Raw genomic sequence first — 14255 nt, forward strand, 5'->3', positions numbered from 1 at the left:
AAAGCAAGTAAAGCAATTAACAACAGCTATGAGAGTCAACAGAACAACAGAATTCTATTCTGTCATCCATCTATTCATGTGTAACGGTGAGGACACAATTTATACACAATAGTAATGTTTCTATAAGAAATGATTAATGGTTGTGAGAAAAAAAAAAACATGATATGATTCTAGGCAATCGTAGGCAATGCGCAAAATAAACATATATGCATTTGCACTATACCTCCAGTTCTCTTTTCTGCCCATGTCTCCTTGACTAATCTTTCCGCCATATTTCCTCTTATTTCTTTATTTCTTTTTTTTCTTGTTTCTGTACAAAATTGTGTAGAAACAGCCACCACACTTAGTGGTTATCACATTTGCCTCGCACCTCCAGAGTTGGGGGTTCAATTTCACCCTGCATATGTAGAGTTTGAATGGTCTCCGGATGCTTTGGGGGTTTCCTCTGGGTACTCCAAGTACTCTGGGTACTCTGGGTTTCCCCCAGTCCAAAAACATGTGTTGTAGGCTGATTGGTAGTGTTGGGTCTGAGTCCACCTTTGGCGGGTTCGAGTTGAGACCAAGTCAGAGTACGAGTCTGAGTCAAAAAGGGGCCGAGTTGGACTCAAGTCCGAGTCCTTAATGGTCAAGTCCGAGTCCAGAAAGTAATTAAATTGAAAAAAAAATGTTTTAATTGCAATTGTAAACTCAACACTGAGCTGTTAATTAATATTTTAACCTTCACAAACCAATGGCAACATAAATGTAACAAAAAATACCACTATTACATCTTGCCATTGCCATATAATCAGCACCTCAGCTAGTTTCCTACCAAAAAATGGTTTCAAAGAAAAAAAAGTGATACAGAGGTATATGTAGAACATTTATTATATTACAAGTGTATGAAAATACAAATTAATCTGTATTGTTTTTTGTATCACACTATAGTGTGTCCTCCAGTTCGAGTTGACGTTTCAATTATTTGATGCCTCTCCCCCACAGTTATATAGTCTGAGAGAGAGAGTACAGAGTAGAGTTACATTCAGCAGCATGTCATAACGACAAGCTTCATGCTTTATTACTGCTTTTAATCTGTCTATAAATGTCTAACTCATTTCTGAACGCAGCTCTGTTCTTGTAACTTTTTTTTCCATTTTAATTCCTAAAATAAATGTTAAAAATCCCTATCAACAGAGTTTATAATATTTACTACATTAAGAAGTACATTTCATATTTTACGTCAAAAATTCAAGACCGGAATCACCAAATGCTAATGTTTAGAGGTAGGTGATATGACTACAGTCTTATTTCACAATAACGATCCTTTTTTTAGGTAGGTCTATCGGTAGTGTTCAAGTAAGAAAGACTGTGGAAACTGAATAAAGCAATAGAATGTGAAATAAAATAGACTCCACTAAATGACAGTGATTCTTACTAAACTTACTGAAGTTATTCAGTCAAATGAGTGAGTGAGTGACTTTCTCATTGTCGTTTGTTGTTTGATGAACATTAATGACACAGACAGCAGCAGGTTTATTAGACTGCTGTCACTTTAAGACCTAATGCACAGATCCGATATACTGTATTGACACACCTCCGATTTTTTCCCCGAACTGTTTACATTCACTGAAGACATAACTGACTGTGTTTGCATGAATACTCAGCCACGCCTGCATTTTGACATGACGTGTGTGTATTTATTTGACCGTCAAATCGTAATAAGCCTCTAAAGAGAACAGCTCTAAACATGGGGCAGCTTTCTATGCGCACAGAAAGCCCCTGGTCAGGCAAGGAGACATTCATTTATTTCTTGTTATCTTAATTTTATGTTGTTATTTATTTTTTATCTTTCTTTTCATGTTACACATGACACGGACTCGACTGTACTCTGAAAAATTGAAAAGTCCAAAATGTCCAAGTCCGTGTCAAATCTGTGTACAAATTTACCCGAGTGCGTGACAAGTCCGTGTTCATAATTGTACCCCAACTCTACTGATTGGCGTATCCAAATTGTCCTAAGAGCGTGAATGGGTGTGTGAATGTGTGTGCCACTGTGCGCTGCGATGGGGTGGCACCTCATCCAGGGTGTTCCCCTCCTTGTGCCCCTAGTCCCCTGGGGTAGGCTCCAGGCTCCTTGCGACCATGTGTAAGATAAGTGCTACAGAAAATGAATGGATGGACAGCCACCACATCCAGTTGCTCTTGACAAAGTCACACGATAGAGTGCTCTCAAATTAATTTTTTATTAGAAAGCCGGATTTAGGCATGATGAGATGTGCTTCATCTGGTATCTCTCCCAGTGAAGGATCATACAGTGTACACACAGCTACATTCACAAAAAAACAGAACACCTAATCACCATGTTGACAATTAACTACATTTTGCTTGTATGCATGCCTGCATTGTTACTCCAACAACCACTGTGAACAATCACGCATACACAACTACAGTTCAAAGAACTTAAACTTTTAGTTAGACACTAAGAAATAAATCTGATTTTCCCTACTCAGTGAACAAAGACTTAGATTAGGAATGATTAAGACTTTACAGGGCTGTAGAGCTCCAGGATGGGAGCTGAGCAGTCATGTTCTTGACTTGCACAGATTTGGGCTTGAGATAAGATAGGTTATTTAGGTATGCTAACTAACCTATCTTCACTCATAATCCAGCTATTTGTCTAGAACTGGATCAGGTGTGTTTGGAGCAGGGAAAGGCCAGTGGGTTCTCAGGACTGGAGTTGAGACATTTTTATCTGGAACACACTGGCTCTGCTCAAATATGCAGGTCCTGGACGTCATCGAGATGAGCCTGGAAGAGACTCCTGTACCTAGAGAGTGTGCTGTGTTAGGACAGCAGTAATTAGTTTTCAAATAGTGTCCAGGGTTTAACTTTAACTTTTTAATACTAGGGAAATTCCAGGAAGTAAACTTCAGTGCACTTCAGGAAAGGGCTAAATTTATAGGCTGGGAAAAATTCTGGAGTGGTGTGCAAAGTTTCATGAGATACAGAATGTTTCAGACATTGCTACAGTTTCTCACTGCAGCTTTCAAAGTACTTTGAGATGAAACAAGCTGATATTCAGGAATTGTCCAACTGTAGCATTTTAGCTAATGCATTGGCTAAGACTACTGGCGCTGGCTCAGTTGTGGAAAGCTTATTAAAATGGCAGTAAAACACAAATCAAAAGCAGAGCAGCATTAGACAATTGAGCACCATTAGTCAGCTTTTCAGAGAGAACACAAACAACCACAAAGCTGGATTCCTGGTGTTGGCAGGTGTAAGTTACGATAATAGTAGTCAGGTATTCGTACAATAATTTTGTCTATGTTTGATGTATATTCAATAGTCAAATAAAATGATTGTCTAACATTGTCAGGGGGAAAAAACTGTGCTGAGTAGCACCCTAGTGGTAAGCAGTTGTAATCCAGTTTAGCATTTATTTCTGATCAGTGATGTGGAATAGACAGAAAATTTCTTAATTGTTATAATTATTAGTCATGAACAAATTGTTCTATTGAATCAATTCATTCAAATGATTCAGGCGAATCGGTTCAGACCATATGGATTGAACTTCCTATGGCATCTTTGTGTTCTTAATTAGTTTTACTGCTGTAAGAATTCTAATACAATTCTAACAACTGATACACGTGATAAGCTGAAGGTCATTTTAATCAGCCATCTTCATATAATGGACCCCAAACCCACCAACTAAACGTACCAATTGCAAGATTGTTTGCAACAGTTGCTTGTGAACACGTCATGCCTTTAAACTCACTCACTAACCAGTGTGAACAGTTTAGTGAATTGGTCAATGTTCAACTCTAAATCACTGAGCCTGTAAACCACTGCAATGCTGGCCTAGTAGGGGAGGTTGTGTATAGAAGTGCTAGACTAACAGGATATAGCAGCTTACCATACCTACCAGCGTATACAGTATATCACTCCCTCCAGGATTTTGCGATCGAAGAAATTAAGTAGACTCTGCAATATTCTTAGGAGCTTGCATTTTTTTCATAGTTACCGTAGATTTGAGCCAAGACACATCATGTGATGTAATCACAACATGCCATGTGTGTCAACACAATGCGTATTCAGCCAAATCGATGATCGATTCGTACATGAGTACAGTTAAAAGGTTTCATTTTCCAACAAACATCACTACGAAAAACAAAACAATTTTGTGCAATCGCTATTTCGCCAATCGAAGTAGTTTCCCACAAAAAGACACAAAAAATTTGACAAATTGCAACACAGTTTTTTAAAACAGCCGCAGCAAAATCAAGCACTTTCGGCCGCAACAATCACACACACACACACACACACACAAACACACAAAAAAAAACCTCTGCAAAATCGCGTACGGACTGATGATGGGCATCAGAGTGAAAACGTTTAAGAGATATCACGCCCAATGTGTACGTGTGACTCTGAGTCGGCATGAGCTTGTTTTTCTCTGAGACAGAGAAAAAGAAAAAGCAAACAGGAAAGAGTGAGAGAAGGAAAGTGGTGTGATATGAGCAATGGTGGCCCTGCAGAGAAATTCACACGATCAATGGGCATGTTCACATAAAGTCAGGCACAGTCCTACAGTGAAAGATCTGTAATTACTTATAAAAAAATAAAAATAAAAATAAAAAAACGAGATACAGATCGCTTTCCAATACACTGATCGTCTTCCTTCTTCCACCGGGCTTTGACTATTGATTGCTCAGATTATTAGCTCGACATTTTTGGAAAAACATTGGCTTTATTTTCTCAGGCTGTCTGACCCTCAATCATATATTACATTTACTGCAGTATTAGTGAGCTGTGAGTAATGTACTGTGTGTGTGCATATGTGTGTGTGTGTGTGTGTGTTTAAATGGGGGTGCTGCTGTATCGCCAGGGGGTGTGAGTGAGAACAGGCCGCAGTAATTGAATCCCTTTCCCTGTCTATGTCTCAAATCTAGTCATTATACAAGCGCCTCTTTCTCTCTCCTGGACACACGCGTACAGAAATAAAGTAAAAGAGTGAGGAAGACAGATTCCGCCTAATTAAATTTTTACCACACACCAGTTGGTTTGGTTTCTTTTTTTCCCTCTTCAAACATTATTTTCCCTGGAGATGATAAAATAAGCATTAAATGCGGCTAAAGCTGGCAAAATCGCTGCTCTTTTCTGAGGGCCGTTTTGGGCTCGCTTGCAGAAGGAAATAAACACGGCAGGAGGGAAAAACAGATGAAGAGACAGACACAGCGGAGCGGAAGGTGCAGTGCGACATTTTTGATACTGAAAATTAAAAAAAAAGAAAGAGCGAAAAGATAAAGTACCATGTTGAGACGGAAACACACTTCGGTCTGAACTGGCACAGTTTTAAACCAACTTCTGTAAAGTTAGCATTTTTGGCTACCAAAGTAGTAGCAGTTTTGGCCACTCTTTTCAGTAGCCAAGGTATGCTTAAAAGAGTCCGTATAGGAGTTTGCTGAGTTTTTCTTGTGATGTTGCGTTTTTTTCTTCTCATCGATGAGGAGTTTATGAATCGAAGAGGGCTTTGGCTGAATGTGTGTTGTGATGACGTCACATGATGCGTCTTGGCCCAAATCTGCGGGAAATCTGCGCTAATTTCGAAAAATTGTAAGCTCCTCTGAATATTGAGGAGTTTCCTTGATTTTGCGTTTGCAAAATCGCAAAATCCTGGAGAGACTGCATCATGCTATGCATCTGGCTCTGTCTTTCTTTCTCTCTCTCTAGCTCTCTTTCATCTTTCCTATAACCTTTAACTTTACTGGCTTTTCCACATATTTTATTCACTCATAACTTCCATTGCATGTTCTATACAAGGGAACAACACCTTGAGAAATGAGAGTCTATTAGCTCCCACTTAGGCACACACACACACACACACACATACACACACCATTTAACCTCGTCCATCGGATGCAGTTTATCAATAACCATCCAGCTTGTCTGACAGCTCATCACACGGTCGTCTGTCAACCTGCTACTGCCCCTGATCACCCTCGCTGTGACTCACACACACACACACACACATGCACACACACACACACACACAAAGACTCACAAAGGGAGAGAGAGGCAGGTTGGGAACTCTTTCAAACCAAAGGTCAGCCTTGCCATTATTCTTGTTGCGGTGTCATTATCTGTCATTGTCACAATATTACTAATTCCTGTTCAGACTGAGTGTGTCTGCTCAGTTTGCCCTACACATTTTAAATGTGCTAAATACAGATGTGATGGTGGAAAGGAAATGGGAAAGAATCAGACCGAGCAAACAGTGTGACAACCAGATGGGAAAGAAAGTGAATGAGGAAAGCAGGAGAGAATAAAGCAATAAAAGATTAATATTGTTGCCACTTTATCAGCTATATCTCCCAGAAAGGTCATTTTGGAGTTATAAAATGGGCCCTTTTCATCAAAACCCAGAAGGAAGTAGATGCAGGGGGTAAAAAAAAAAGTTTCTGGTGAGCCTTACAGCTGATTTACCACAGAAACCTTCTCTAACAATGGAAAGATTGTTTGCTTTATCTTTGTCAGTGCTGCTGAGACTTTGAAGATGCGTCCAGAATTTTTGGAGAACTGATAGATAGATAGATAGATAGATAGATAGATAGATAGATAGATAGATAGATAGATAGATTCTTCATGGAAGAATTCATTCACAGCTCTCAGGGTAAGGCAACATTAATGGACACTGATGATGAGTAGCTAGATAACTTGTGAACTGATTTTTTCCATGTCCATCCATCCATCCATTTTCCATTCCATTTATCCTACACAAGGTTGCAGGGAGCCTATCCCAGGGAACTTGTAGCACAAAGTAGGGATACCCTGGAGAAGGTGCAACTGCCAACTGATCACAGGGCACAATCGCACACACATTCACACACTACAGACAATTTGGAAATGTCAGTCAGCCTACATTGCATGTCTTTGGACTGGGGGAGGAAACCAGTACCCAGATGAAACCCCTGAAGCATGGGGAGAAAATGCAAACTCGGTCCACATACAAACCCCCAACCCCAGAGGTGGGAGTCAAATGTGCTAACAACTAAGCCACCATGCCCCCATATTGTCCATGTATTATTGTCCATTTGTCAACCCCCATCCATCAGTGGAAATAAGACTACAATAAGACTAGTGATAACACTGACATGGTGGTGTGTGAGGTGCTGGTATGAATGAATCAGGGGTGGGTTTTTTTTTTTTTTTTTTTTTTTACACATTAGCACCACTGGTGAGTTCAGGATCAATCCACCAATCCAAAATCTCCAGCAAAAAGTGGTGCTGTGAGAAGAAACTGGCACTGATAAATTCTTGGACAATAATGCAATCCTGAAAGACAATGCTTAATAGATTTAAGTTTCTCAACAAGTGGATTCCAGCTGTCATGGACTTCAACAAGAACCCTCCAAGGTTGGTATCATTAATAAAGTGGTTAGTAAGTTTACCCAGCGGTTGAAATATATAAGAGTGGTCCACTAACGAGGAGTTTGCATGTTCTCCCCATGCTGCGGGGGTTTCCTCTGGGTGCTCCGGTTTCCTCCTCCTGTCCAAGGACATGCATGGTAGGCTGCTTGGCGTGTCTAAAGTGTCCATAATGTATGAATGCGTGTGTGAGTGTGTATGTGATTGTGGCCTGCGATGGACTGGCACCCTGTCCAGGGTGTACCCCGCCTTGTGCCCGATGCTTCCTGGGATAGGCTCCAGGTTCCCTGAGACCCTGAAAAGGAGTAAGCGGTTGAAGATGGATGGATGGATGGATGGTCCACTAACAAAAATAGATTTGGTGAGAAATGGTCCCTTGGACAGGGTAGAGGGGGGACAATCCTTACGTAGCAACAGAGGTACGGTTGTGTGTTTTCAATTGAACCTAAATAAAGTGGTGTCCCCTGTCTTGTGCCCCGAGTCCCCTGGGATAGGCTCCAGGCTCCCCTGTAACCCTATGTAGGATAAGCGATACAGAAGATGGATGGATTGTATAGATAAAGTGCTCCTAAAAGAAACAGATACAAATTGGAGGCGCACTATTATTATTTTTTTTTCTTTTGCCGAATTTGTCCACTGGTTGACAATTGACACGGAGTTCCAGACACAAAGCTTGAGCAGTGGATTTCTCCCAGCCTTGATCTTCCATATATGATGTGAGAGAAGTGGTGGCGAAGTGCATAAGCCTTTGAGCTGCAGATCAAATCTCAGCATTGCCAAGCTGCCATGGATTTTGTCCTTGAGCAAGACCCTTAACCTTCAACTTCTCGGTTGTATCCTGCCTCAATTGTAAGTCGCATTGGCTAAAAGCCTCAGCCAAATGCACAAATGCAAATGCGTGTCTGCTGGCTGTGGACCGAGTGCAGCATCATGTCTGTTGCTTTCGTCAAAGCCAGGGATAGTTTGTTCTGCTGTACTTCTCTAACTCTGTTCTGTCTGATGCCGCTGTTCCAATTGTTCTCGGAGCAGCCTGACCTTCTGTGTCACGATGTGCTTGTGCTCACGTTGTATGGCACTTGTGCAAATCCAATTTCAGTTTAAAATTTATTTTTTGAAAACATCGCTCTATCACTAGCCCATACCGACCACTCAATGTGCACAGGGCAGGATATCTTTGATAGGGTATTAAAAAAAATAAAGATATTTTAAGAACATTAAATCAGGTACATGTTCATCATTCTTCACTGTAAATTCAGAGGGCATGGGGTACAGCATGTAGTGGAAGCCTTGCAGCTCTTGAGCTTGATCCTGAGCTTGGTACAGAGTTCTTGTACATTCTGTCTGTAATGGTTTTCTCTGGGTTCTCTAGTTGCCTCCCAATTTCCCAAAACACAATGGTATGTGGATTGCCACTAGTTATGTAATTCCCCGCCATGAACTGACGTCTCAAATGGTGTTTTCATTCCTTGCACCCATTGTTCCTGGGATAGGCACTGGATCCACCACAACACTGACCAGGGCAAAGCGGTTACTAAAGATGAATGATGATGGTGTCCATGATTGATGTGATTGTCTATGAAGAGTTTAGAGGAGTCTGGACTAGATTAGAGTTTTCTGAGTTTCAGAAGGAATTTAGGCATTGAAATGAAATGATTGAGGAAAATGGAGAACCGTTTGAGCTGGGACTTGTTGAGAGAAAGAGCACTAGAAAGAGACAGAGAGAAAGAAATATTTAAGAGATAAACAAACTGAGACATTAAGTAAAGAGAAAGGCATGAGGTGTGCTTGAGGTTGGTGGTAAGGTCTAAACGAGGTAAAATCGTTCCTTATCTTGTTTGAGGTAGAAATAAGGGACAGATGCAAAATAAAATGAGTTTGGCTGCATTTGAAGAAGGTGAGAATTCAAACGGAGAGAAAGTCTGTAAGGAGGGTGAGATTTGATGTAGCAAACCCCATGAAGCAGGAGCCTGCTGGACATACAGAGACAAAACGAGGAGAGATAAAACAGAGTGATGTCCTTGAGTGAGAGGCCTTTATGAATTATTCACCAGAATTTGCTGTACGTCAGCTGGTATCGACTTCTTAATCCCCTATAACCCCGCACTATGCTCTCACAACTCAAACGCATTTGGAAAGTGTGTAGTGTTATGCCAGTGTAGTATTGTGTGTGTACGAGAGCGAGTGGATGATTGTTAGTGTATGTTAATGTGCCGTGACAGAGAGCTGAGAGTTCTGAGAGTGAGTGAATGATGTACTGTATGCGAGCACTAAAGTTGTGCAAGACCACTGACGTTTCAGATCAGGAGATGAGAAAGAGTCAGATGGAAGTAAAAAGAGAAAGTTATAGAGTATATAAGATCAGACAGACATGCACAGACAGATTGATGGGGCATATGAGGCCATGTGAGATATGGGATATGTAAGACATTTTATTCCAGCCTGTCTGATTGACACTCTGTTTTCTTCTGAAAGTGCTTCAGAGCGGTTTGTGTCTCCCACCGGCTCCTCCGAGAGCAGGTATGAGAGGAGAGCAGTGTTTCTCCAGTCACTCCACTAAATCATTTCCTTGTGCATGTCCTCCATCGCTGACTGAGAAAAACCCTGATGAAACTTGGCCTCCGCTCTGTTATTACCGTTAGCTGCGACGCAAGTCTAGGCAGCATGTTCGTCTTCGGAAGACATTTTTATTTTCAGTTTGGAAAATAGTCTACGTGAACCAAAAGCCCCCGTCCAAGCTGCATACTCCTCCATCATTTTCAGCAGATGGGTTAAGTCATTGTAAAGTAATAAATACAGCATGTCAGTATTATTTATATGACAAATACAATTGTATATGTTGTATATGATTCTAATTCTGACAATTGTGTAATAACTTGTGGAAATAAATATTCAATAATTTAAACATTATGAAGGCTACGTTTACTCTCTTACCCCCCCCCCCCCCCCCAGTTCAGTTCATATAATAATAATAATAATAATAATAATAATAATAATAATAATAATAATAATAATAAGTAGAAGAAGAAGAATTTGTATTCATGCATCATACACCAGATCAAATATTTCCAACGTCACCACAAGACAACTTTAGGCACAAAATAAGTCAGACTTTGCAGTGACAGGCAAAAGCTGACAGCCACTCAAGGCAGAGAGAGAGTGTGAGAGAGTATGCAGCCTTGAAATCTTTCTGAATGTGTAGTGACTGTTTATTCTCTCAGTGATTCTAATCACAGGTTTATACTACTGCACTCATTCTAATATGTTATTGGGTCTATAGCGAACAGTATATTCATGGACACAGGAGACATCTATTCATCATATATGGTATGAGTTGGTATGGTGAATATGTTTTCTACCAAGGGAGAGTCTTCAGGACAGAGGGCTTTACTAATAATAATAAGAAGAGGAAGAAGAAGAAGAGGCAGAAGAAGAAGTATTCATGAATCATACACCAGCTCAAATGTGTCCAGCATCATCACAACCCAACCTTAGGCACAAAATCAGTCAGACTTTGGAGTGACAGGCAAAAGCTGACAGCCACTCAGGGCAGAAAGAGAGTTAAAGAGAACGTGTGCAGCCTTGAATTCTTGTATACCTGAATGTGTACTGATTATGTATTCCATTAGTGATTCAAAGCACAGATTTATATTAATGCACTTATTCTAATATGTTATTGGTTCTATAGCAACAATATATTCACAGGCACAGGAGATGTCCATTTATCATTTATGGTAGGAGTCTTGTGTGTTGGAACAGTCAATATGTTTTCTGCCAAGAGAAAGTCTTCAGAACAATGGGCTTTTCTCACCAGTTTCTCCAGTACCAAGCTGCGCTTTTGTATTATTAAGTTCGAGAGAGCTAAAAAGAAAACAACTGCTTACAGTATGCTATGACATAAGGAACTAACTTGTCTGACCTTCACTGACATGTCACAACAACAAAAAATGGATAAAATTTTATCATGTTCTTCTTTAATAGCTTAAAGAAAAACATGTAATAAATAATAATAATAGTAATAATAATAATAAACTTATAATTGCTGACAAACTGCTGTAACACATGACCCCAATTGTTTTATTCTTTACTTTATTAACATTCTATATTGTATCTTTAATAACTCTCTGCTATATTATAGGCACAGTCCTGAAAAGGCTGAATTAGTCCGTTTTCTTCTTATTTCTCTTACTGATGTTATTGTTTTGCTACTATTCTTTCTTCAGAACTCTTCCACCTTTCATTTAGCGAACCCTGTGCAGCATCTGTCAGACAATAGCTCCTGTGGCTCGCTTCTGTCATCATCATTAAACGAGGTGTTATATCATAATTAATATTTCTCAAGTGCTAGCCTTAAAGTAGTTAATGCCTTTGTGAACATAGTTTTAGTGTAACTAGTTACTTTTTTCCTCTCCTTGTTTTTCTCTGTGCCTTAATTACCTTCAGCTGAATGGGTTCAGGAGCTCAGTTAAGTAGCTTTTTGGCTTGGCTTCCCCAACACTGATCACTTCTTATCAGTCATCACCCTTCGCTTGCAGGAAGAAGCATTCTGTAATTAGTTTGAAGTTGGGCTGTGTAAGATGATACCAGATGTATTAGGGTAACTGCAAAGAAGAGATACCAAATAACTCCAAGCACATTTGAGACTTGTTTAGCTAAACAGGAAATTTAACACTACTTTCATGTTAACTGAAAACGACCAAGAAATATTTTGCATCTGATGCTTGGAGCTACCATTTAAGCAGACTTTGTGCAGACTGGATGACTAAATCATCACACACTCATTTCAAAGTGCATTGTCACTCTCAGTGGAATACCATTTGTACATAAACAAATCAAATTGGACCTACATTTCCAATCAAAAGTTTTAAACAATTTAAGGTTTCATAATCTTTCGCTATAATTTTAATCACTACTATAAAATATGAAGTACAGAATGTAAATTAAATGAGGGAAAACAATTAAACACGTTCCACCAAAGACCTAAATCTTTGTATTTAAGGATTTATTAGCCGGCCGTCATAATTGGGCTCTAAATAAGTGTCATATTACAGGTAGGTGTACTTGGAGGGAAAAGTAATTTAGCTCAAATATATTCATTCATCTCCAGTGTCCGCGTTATCTGTTTTAAATGCATACATGTATAAACACAATTATACATTTATTTACAGCTAAAGCGATTTAGTATAGCCAACAGACCTGGGGTTGTATGAACAGTTAGATCTGAAATGTGTCATGAAATGAAATGGAAAAAAAAAAAAGAGAAAGAAATATGTTTCATCAAAGTGAAATGAATGAGGAAAAAAAAAGAAAAAAAAACAGTGTCAGAAACAATATAAATAAGACTCTCTGAGATGGTCTGACGTGAGTGTGTGTTGATTTAGACATGTAGTTTGTATGATGCTAAACTGGAGGTTGTAAACATTGCTAAACACCACTGACCTGAAAGATGCAAATTTCAGGGGATATTCAGAATAATTACATAAATGTATACAATTTAATTTTCAGTTCATTTGTAATCCAACAGTTTGCTCTTCACACTTGATTGCAGTTTTTGTTCTGATCGACACAGCTGGCTGCATGTGATACAGATGATATGAAATTAACTGATGCCCAAAACTATGCAACAAAACTCTGTTTGGATGTGTTGTTAAGAAGTCAACAGCACTGCCTGAGCCTAATCTTGAGAAATCCCACATTTGGCTGAAGGAGACAGGGCTGTTTTGGCATTCTCTCTCTCTCTCACAGCCTCAAGAGAACAACCCCCCCTCCCATCTTCCTGGCCCTGAGCTTAACGGCCTGTTCCCATCTCTCCGCAGTATGTATTCAGCCCCTTACCCTGCGCAAACGAGTGTAGGGTTGCATCCCGGCACCTGTCGTGGGATAAAAACATGTGGCGTGAGGCTGCTTTCAGCACCAGGCAAGAAGTCAAGGACTCCTTAACTGGAGAGAGACTTCTCACGCTTGGCACCATAGAGAGGGATAGACAAGGAGATGGAGAGAGCAACAAACGAATGGAACCTTGACAGAGGTGACCCCTCTGAGGAGAAAAAAGGGAACGAGGGTGGCGAGAAAGACAGCGCAATAGATAGGATGTCATACTGAATTAATGCTAAAAGAAGGTGAGAGCCGATAGAGAGGGGAAGAGCACAAACAAATGTGATGGATGGAAAAGAAAGGCCGATAAAAAGGCCGATATCCACATGATAGCGATAGAGGGTGGGTTGGTAGAGAAGAAAAAGATGAAATTAAACAGAGTGGGGAAAAACAGAGAAGGAGAAATGAATTTAGTGCCCCAGGCATGAGCATGAGTAAGTGCGAGAGAGGTAGATCGAGCGAGATATAGCGAGAGATAGAGAGAGGGAGGAGGAGGAGGAGTGACCAGGCTAGCGTGACCGTACGGCAGGTGTATTAAACATGCTGATGCCTTTAAAACAGACAACAGACCATAAATTACTGCAGCTTCTGTTATTAGTGCGGCACAGGAGCACTGGAGTATAGAGACACTTCAGTTACCAGCCCACTCTCATACTAATGCAAGGAGAGTGAAAGAGAGAAGGAGGGAGAGATAAGGTGAGTGTGTGTAGATATAGATACAGGAGAAAGAGAGAGAGAGAGAGAGCAGTAAAATGAGTGGTAAAACAAGTAATTAAAGTACCAAATGGAAAGAATGGTTGAAATCATAGAGACAAAATAGATGTAATGAAATGACTTGATGGATAGAGTGGAGAAAAAGCAAGAGAGAGAGAGTGAGAGTGCGAGAGAGAGAAGGATTAGGAGGAGTGATAAAGGGGTAATGAGGGGGACCGAATATGAGGCTGTGCAACCGGGAAGAGCTCGCTGCTCACCATTAAAAA

Source organism: Ictalurus punctatus, chromosome 14 (assembly GCF_001660625.3).
Source record: "Ictalurus punctatus breed USDA103 chromosome 14, Coco_2.0, whole genome shotgun sequence".
In the NCBI taxonomy this organism is placed as follows: Eukaryota; Metazoa; Chordata; class Actinopteri; order Siluriformes; family Ictaluridae; genus Ictalurus; species Ictalurus punctatus.